Source organism: Rhinolophus hipposideros (genome assembly GCF_964194185.1).
Source record: "Rhinolophus hipposideros genome assembly, chromosome: 15".
NCBI lineage: Eukaryota > Metazoa > Chordata > Mammalia > Chiroptera > Rhinolophidae > Rhinolophus > Rhinolophus hipposideros.
In genome coordinates this window covers 28,940,142-28,949,366 of record NC_138061.1, presented here as the reverse complement: position 1 = coordinate 28,949,366, position 9,225 = coordinate 28,940,142, and positions in this window count along the sequence as shown.

The following is a 9,225-nucleotide window of genomic DNA, read 5'->3' as shown; positions in this document are numbered from 1 at the left end:
CAAGTGCAGGCAACACCACACGCTTCCAATACGCAGCTCTGCTGCTCTGGCTTATCCCAGAGCACATTTTAGGGTCGGGGGCCAACTGAGAAGCCTCTGACAGCGGGCCTCCGGAATGTGGAGGCTGGAAAATGCCTGCCTTCACCCAAAGGGGGTGCAGCTGCTCAGCTGCAGCCAATGTCCTGGGCACATGTGAGTCCAGCGTGGCTAGCTTTTGGATTTTCCAAGAGAAATCTAGAATTTTTAACTGAAATCTTCCAACTTTTAAATGTTGCGAAACAAATTAACACTGTGGACCAAATTCATTTCTAGTTTTTAACCTCTGTTTGGAGCATCCGAATGAAGCCAAAGGATTGGCTAGCTCAGCCTGAGATGGGCAGGAAGCTAAGGTAGGCTCTGTCCTGCCTGCTGTCTTAGGACTGAGGTCTTCTCAAATCCGGTTCAATCAAACAGACACTGTCTGAGGGACACAGAGTGAATATGACTCTGGGACCATCCCTTCCATCTGCCATCTGGCTTTCTTGGTTACACTTCCCAAATAGAACTGGTTGGCTGCCAGCATTTTCTCACCACCTCTGCGAGGGAATGTCAGAGCTGGAAGGGAGCTCAGTGGTCCTCTACTCCAACGTTTCTGGTCTAGGAAATCACCTTACACCTGGAGCATGTTGAAAATGTTGATTCCTTGGCCTCCCCACATCTCCTAAACCAGAATGGGTGTGACGAGCATGAACTACGCATTATTAACTAGCTCTCCAGCACATTCTGGTGTGTTACTGAAGATTGAGGCCCACTGAGCTAGTCCAACCTTGACTTCCTGATGAAACAGCCCAGAGAGGGAGTAACTTATCCTAGGTCACATAGTGTGTTTGCAGGAGAGTGAGGGAGACCCAGGCTCTCAAAGGCAGTTGTTGTGAGAGCCCATACATTTTCTCGTGTGCCACGATTTCGGCAAAATTACTCTTTCTGAGATCCCCAGTGCTTTGTCCACCCAAGGTAAATCCAGTTGTTTGTTGGCTTGGTTCTCTATTTTTTTCTTTCTTTTCTTTCGTTTTTGTTTTTTTTGGTTTTGTTTTGTTCTCTTTATTTTTCCTCATCCTGTGCTCTCTGTTTTGAATCAAATGATATTTTCGCTTAACCAAAAAAAAAATATTTCAATATTTTTTGGTTAAGTGAGAAATGTTCGGAAGGCATCCAAGAGGCCAGTCTAGTGATGGCACCCAAGTGGGTTAAAGGTCAGGACCAAGCTAGGATTTTGCATAGAATCTGGAGAGATGACGTAAAAAGGAGCCCTGGGGAGCGTCCTGTGGTCCAGAAATAGATAAGAGCACTCAGAGTCAAATTAAAGTTTTGTCTCCAAACCAAGCAACTAAACCAGAGAAAGAAGGAATGACATGCACCCAAGAGAACGAGTTAGCATCTGATAATAACCTTCACCTTCTTGCTTGCCAGACTCACTATATTGATTTAACCCCAAGATCAGTACATCGTCCACTAAAATGTTTTAACAGGTATTAAACAGCTAAGTCTCCCGAAAGAAACTGACCCATTTTAGGGGATGTACCAAACACAATCTCATTACTTGATTCAGCAAACATCCCATCTGCAACTGACAAGGTAGGGAGAAGAGTACAGCAGAGCCACCTTTACCAGAGCCAAGGCAAGAGGGACACCAGTGCAGATCAGTGACAGCACAGTGAGGTAAGTGCCCCATAAGAAGTCACCTCACAGTTGAGAGAGGACAGGCTTTCAAAAGGAAGTGATGACTGAGCTAGGTTTAAGAAAAAAAATAATGAAATTTATTCAAATAGTGTTTGTTCTTGGACTTAATGTTGAAAGTGAATCACTAAGCAGAATTTAAAGAAAAACATGGGCAAAGTAATATCGGTCACTGTGATGACAAAGGCTGAGGGTGTACAGGAAGGGCAGCAGCGTGGATGAGATCAGATTGTGATACAGTGAAAGGCGTTCCTTCATATCTCATTAACGTGATGATATTCCGAGTCACAGAGCTACAAAGATACAGAAAGCAAACTTCTGAATGCTAAAATACCAGAGGAGATAATAAAGGTTTTAATGAAGCAGAAGAAAAAGACTTAGGAAAAAGGCAGCTTTGCTGTTTGAGCCACAGATTTTGCAGAACGGCACTTAATGCCTCCTTGCATAAGTTTGAAGGTGTGCATTTTCACTTGATTTTTATAGGGTGGAGGTAGGTGGGGGAAACAAGTTAATACTAAGGATTAAGAGAAAACCAGAGTCTATTATTTTCAGTATAAATTTAACAATCTCTCACGTTTGCTCATATGCTATAGTAATAATTCCCTTCTGAAGAAGTGAACTTTATGGAAATTATTGCTTACTGGAGATCAAAAAAGAAACACCTGAAATTTAAATTTTATTTTGTTTTACTTTGGCAATTTCAGGGGAGCATGTAGCTACAGAAAGAGCCCTGAAATGAGAACCACCAGGCCCGAGTTGAAATTCTGGTTCTGCCTTTACGCAAGTCACTTACCCTCCCTAAGTCTCAGCTTCCTCCACTCTAAAACAGAAATGCCTGCCCCAGCTATCTTTCCAGAGTGTCATGAAAACCAAAAGAGAATTTATTTAGGAGCTCCTGTACATTAAGTGTTTTTAGTATCCCAACCAGTATGCTAAATACTTAATAAACATCATGTCATTTTATTCACACAGTAACCCTATCTGGGAGTTTCTATAATTGTTCCAGATGAGGAAGCTATGGTTTAGAGAGCTTAAGTCACTTGTCCAAGGTCACATAGCGAAGAGAGTGACAGAGCCCCTTATTTGAACTTGAGTGTGTCTGCTTCTAGAGACTGAGCGCTTAGCCCCTATTTTATGCTTTTCTCTCATAAAGCCAGAAAATGTACACGAAAGCACATTGCAGGTGGGAAATATTGTTTTTCAGCAATGATTATAGTGTGGATGGAGATGAAGAGAAGACAAGAGAAAAGAGTGGCATTAGCGATCTCCAAGAACCTCCATTCATTTCACTCTCCCGTTAGAACCACATTTCCCATCCCTATTTGCAGCTGGCATCAATGCAGATGCATTCAGATGCAAAGATCAGAAAAGCTGGACACCATCAGGACATTAATTGTTTGTCTAAAAAACAAGTCCAGAATTGGATAATCCTGGTTAGATCAGCAGTTCCAGCATGTTAAGGTTCTGGGATGTCATCTGTATAATTCTCTTGGCCCCCTACTCATGCTCACATAACAGTTGCTACACTTCCAAACATCACAAGCTAATGAGATTTTTTTCAAAACCTAGAAACAGACCGCTAGCTAATATGTAATGAACAAACACTCTTTATATGCCTCTTTCCTTTTATCCAACAAGAAAATTTATTGGAAATGGAACTATCCATCCAAAAACTCCACAATACACTTCCCTTACATCTCATCCACTAGAACTGGATTACACAGTATTTTTAGGATGGGCCAAGCTAGGCTCCGTTAACAAGTAAATCCTGGGGCGGCCGGATGGCTCAGTTGATTAGAGCTCTTAACAACAAGATTGCCAGTTCAATTCTCGAAAGTGTGCCTCCTGCAACAAAGATTGAAAAATGGCAACTGGACTTGGAGCTGAGCTGTGCCCTCCACAACTAGATTGAAAGAAAAATGACTTGGAGCTGATGTACCCTGGAAAAACACAGTTTCCCAATATTCCCCAATAAAAAAATTTAAAAACTACAACAACAACAAAAAACAAGTAAGCCCTGAAATCTTTGTGGCTTAACCCAATATAGATTTCTCTCTCACCTTTGTGGGCTGGTAGCCCTCCTTCATCTTGTAGTTACACCACCTGGAACACGAGGCCTCCAAGGTCTCTGCAGTGGGAAAAGAGATGGAGACAGTGGTATGAGCTCTTCACTGAGGCAGACGGGAAATGATGCACTCTGCCCGCGTTCCCATTGGTCAGAACTTGGTCCTGCGGCCCCACTTCCTGCAAGGTGACTGGGGACGACCACCTGCCCCGCAAAGGAATCAGTATGAGGAGCACATAGCATTATGTGCTGCTCATGGCGCACACTGTCAAAGAAGGGGCTGCTGGGTGGGAGTCTGCCACTCCTTTTCATGTCTACCTGCTCCCTCATCAGGCCAGGAAGCCTGGTTAAAGATCTGGCAGGAAATGTTCTTGGGCTTCCTTGATTTTTTTTATTTTTATTTTTATTGGGGAATATTGGGGAAGAGTGTGTTTTTCCAGGACACATCACTCCATGTCAAGTCGTTGTTTTGGAGGGCGCAGCTCCCTGCCCATGTGGGAATGGAACCGGTGACCTTGGTGTTATGAGCACTGCGCTCTAACCACTGAGTCAACTGGCCCCCCACCGGTGGCTCAGCTCCAAGCTCAAGCCATTGTTTTCAATCTAGTTGTGGAGGGCGCAGCCCACTGGCCCATGTGGGAGTGGAACTGGCGATCTTGGTATTATGAGCAATGCACTCTGTGGGGACAGAGCCAGGAATGCAGTTTCCAGGCTCTCGGCCTCACATGGAAAGGTGCTGGTTCAGGTAGTAAATGGCCATCAACTGTGATTGGATGGCCATCAGCTGTGGCTAGTTGGCCATCAGCTGTAACCAGTGAGCCATTGGTCACTAATATAACTGCCGTGGCTACACTAGCAGCAAAATGGGGGCTAACGAGAAGATGGTGGCTGAGCCTGCAAGCGGTGCAGTGAGGGTTGCGAACAGTGTGGCTCCTGCTTCCTGTGTCTCCAACCCAGCCGCCAGCGAGAATATAGTGATATAACTCCCCTACTTATGGCTCCGTGGGTGTTCCTTTTTGGCCTCACCATATCCTGCGTTCTTATGTGGGGAGTGGAAGCAGAGACGCTGCATGCCACCTCGCTTGACACACTCTAACCACCGAGCCAACTGGCTGCCCCTTCCTTGATTTTTATGCCTTTTACTTCCACAGCCCTATTCTCTGAATAATATAATAATCTTTCACTCGCCTGTCACTCCCCCTCACCCACACCACCCCCAACAGACTGGAAGCTTCTTCAGGTCAAAAGTTATCTTCCCTTCCCATCTCTCATGCCTTGATTGGGGTCTGGCATGTAGTAGGTACATAATAGATGTTTTTAGAGCTAGCAAATGAGGACCTATTAGAAACAATGATTTCAACTATTTGACAGTCTTTAAGAAATACCTGGCTCTTATCTTTACAATTTCCAGTAGAATTGAGGAACAAGAAGTATGATTCAACCTTTAAACAAACATGGGTGCAAAAGCAACTACACAGCAGACTTCAAGAATGTGGCCATAAATCAAGTAAATATTTGTACAGTGACATCAACATATGTAAAACATTTCTTTAAGGAAACTTCTGGAAACCCACTTAGAATACCTTCAGTCTGGCTTTAGGACTTTAAAGAAGACTGGAAGCATTGAAGTGTTCTTTGCATGCCCAGAGAATGCTTCACAGTAATGGGGGCTAAGGCAGTGGGTAAAAAACATTGGGTAGTTTGATAAATACTCCTTAAGAAATTTAATTAAGGAAGCCGAATAAGTGAGGCACTTTATCAGCCGGGGTTATCACCACCATTATAGTTGAAATGTATTGAGGATTACGTACCAGACATGATGCTAAGGACTCAGTGTGCGTTATCTAATTTGATCCTCTCAACAGTGCCATAAGGTAGGTACTGTTATACCCACTGGCTACTGATTGGCAGAATAAGGCTCAGAGAGTTTAATAATTTACCCAAGATCATATAGTTGTTAAGAGGGTAGTGACAAAAGTTGAGAACTAGGTCGTCTTGTTCAAAGACAACAACTTTTAACCATCAAGATTTGGACTTGCTCCCAGATTCAGGGTATGGGAAGAAAATGTGGCAGGTATTTAGCTCATCCATTACTGTGTAGCAACACAGCCCCAAACCCAATGGCTTAAAACAAACATTTATTACCACCTCTCATGCTTTTGTGATCAATGGGGCCAGCTGAGTGGTTCTCCTTTGGAGTCTCTTGTAGAGTTTCAGTCAGAGACTTGTGGCCTAGCTACAGAAGTCACACAACAAAATGAGAGTGCAGATATGATAATGTTTTGAAAATCACAGTGTTAATGCAAATATAAGGCTACTGCATTCTAGTCCTCAAAAAATGGGGCAACGGACCAGCTTAGATTCCAGGGGAGAGGACTACACACAAGGGAATGAATACCAGGAAGCATCCTTCCTCAGGATTGTCTGGGAGACTGGCTACCACAATGGACAAAATTTAATGAGCAAATGAGAAGAATCTCTGGTGTGTCTGCAAAGGCTTCCCTCTGAAAAAGGACCTTCACATCCATTTCTCTTTTGGTCTTTTGTAGCCTGTCAGGCAAACAGGCAGACCAGGCTCAGGACTGATCTCTATTTTACGGACATGGACACTGGTGCCCAGTGAAATGAGTGCAGCTACTATGAATACTTCTACATTACTTAATCTCCTGTTGTGATTAAGCCAGCCTACCCCCCTGTTGTTTTAGCCTACTCCAAATCCCTTCCCCTGTCTTTGTCTTTGGTCTCAGCGCTCTGATTTTCTCCGTGGAACCCGCCCTCCCTCAGTCTCAGTGCAGACTGCCGGGATGGGCCTACGGCCCCAACCCAGCCAATGAGAGCCATCTTTGGGAATTCTGCCCAAAGTGTTAGAAAAGCCTGCTGAATTGGTAGGAAGTAGGCAAGAGCTGCTGTGGCCTCTGTGATCCCAGTAGGCGACTGATGGATGCCTGAACCAAAGCCAATGAGAAAAAAGAATCAAAAAGCAAAGACAGACGCCCGGACACGTTGTTTGGGTACCTGGCTTCTGGTGTGCCTCACGATAGATCCACCTACTGGACTTTTTGCTCGTCTAAGCCAGTACATTTCATTTTTCCTTTGTTCATCCTTCTTCTCCCCTCCCCCTCCCCCTCTATGCAGTACCCCCTCCTCCTCTCCTTTTCCCCTCCTTCTCCTTCTTTTTTGTTTGTATAATTTTGAGTTGAATTCCTGTTTGTCGTAACCAAGACTCCTGACAATTATACTCTCCTATCTCCGTTTTCTCACCTGTAAAATGAAGACATTAAAGCTAAAGGTGCTGCTCACATTTTACAGAGCTTGTTGCAAGATTTAAATGAGTCAATGCACATCAAGTGTTTGTCACATAATGAAGGTCCATTAACGCTACCTATTATTTTGAAGGAGTTAGGAAAAACTGAATTCAGAAAAATCTCATTCCCCACTCCCCCAAAACAAAAGAAAAAGACTGTTCCTTGCATAAAAATATAGAGACTAGGTTCCTATAATGCAAGTTATGAGAAAAGAGAAAGCTCTGTGTCAGCAACTTCCCCCAGGAATTCAGAGTTGCTATTTCTTAATTCATGGTCAGGCCTAGCAGCAAGCCCTAGCCCCCATCTCTTTGCTGTGGGAGTCACCGATACCCAGCTTTTCTGACATACTTACTCCCTCAAGGTTCCTCTTCCATGCCAGGTGATGCTGAGCTGTGGAAAAACGTTTTGTTGGCAATTGTCAGAAAGAGCAGGAATTGCGAGAGAGGAGGAGAAAGGGTAGGTGAAGTGGTTGGCAGGACAGAAATGGCTGATTTTGCAATGCAGTTTAGAGAGAGGGTAAGTAAACTGGGAGAAAGTTAGCATAGCGAGGCCTTACAACTTCATTCTTGCATTGGTTATAGAAAGAAAGGGTACGGTGCCTGCACCCAGAAAATGCTCAGTTAAGACTGCTTGTTTTTCCAGAGGGTTGGGACTCTGACAAAGCCAGGCCAGAGGGCTCTGAGGTTAAGAAAAACATTAGCACAGAAGGAGCAAAATTCATATACAAACTCATTCTACTGGATTAAACAGAAAAGGGCATTATGTAAATCACACGGTCTCTGAGGGGAGGGTCAGAAAATCAGTCACGATGTCTCAGTCTGGAAAAATGTTCTCACTGTGGGTGCTGCTCCAGTGGAGTGCACTCCAGGGCACGGACACTGCTCAACTCACACCGTTGTGTTGGTCATTGGATGCCAGAAACCCACAACGGTGCCCTAAACCCTTACCCCAAAATGGATTCTATGCAGCCCCAGCTTCCTCATGTCCTCACCTGCAGGCCAAGTCTGTCATGGGTGTCTGATTGGCTAAGCCTAAGGTACAGACACTGTTGCAAGGGGGCTGGGAAAGCCTGTATCAAGCCTTTGACCTTGGGGAGGCAGGACCTACAATGTTGGCCATTTCCCAGTCGCAGAATGGGGTTCAAAGGGCATCCATCAAATACGTACACATCCCCCAGCAGTGTTTGTATATTGTATGTATGTGTATCAAATAGGCATATAATCCACGTCTCAAGGTGCCATTTCCAGGGTGCTTTTTCATCAGTAAAAATCCGTACCATCATGCAAGCCCCACCAGCAGCAGGAGCCCAGCCTCCTTATTTGGGTGTCACTCGGCCCCTCAGAGTTCAGATGGCAGCTCCAAGTACCATCTGGTCACTTCTGCTCTGTGGGGCTCTATTCCTGCAGGTAATTATTGCCTCCCCCACCCCCGCCAGATGTGGACTAAGATCTTTTAATTCCCTTCCTTCTGAAATAAAGAGCTGACACACTTCTCAGAGACAGACCAGGCCCATTGGGGAAAGACACTGTCCCTAATGCACAGAGAAATTGGCTCTCATTTGTGACATCGTCTCCCCTTAGGACTCAACTCTGGTTTTCCCTCTGCAGAAACAAAGGCCTATTAAAGCAGCCCTAACGATGAATTCAGCCTTCCAACTCAGGATGCAAGGACAGCAGGAATTTCTTTTTTAAGTCTTGTCCCAGATGAAACCCCATTTTTCAGGAGAGAGTTGAAAAGCTGCTCTAATGCATTTCTCCTTTAGAAAAGACCAGAAAGCAGATCAAGGGCAATGCCCCAGAGCAGTTCTCTGCCCCACACTACCAGGTGACAGTGCCTGATAGAAGCCCCACAGGCCTGGACAAGGGGAGGTGAAACTATGGGTGGAGAACGAAGCTCTTCTTCCTCAGCTTTCCCAAGTCTCCCCTTCCCCTTCTAGTGATTTCCATGCACTACCTGTGTTTGCATTGGTCCCCGCTCTCCCACAACTAATTTCTCTATGTCACTCAGTGCTTGTCTGTTGAATGACTGACCAGCTCCTCTATGCATTCTGCTTGGGTCTCCCAGGAGAAGCACGACATTTTGCTTCTTCTATCTCCCACGACATTTTGTCCAAGACCCCTTTGAAATATTTACTTTACG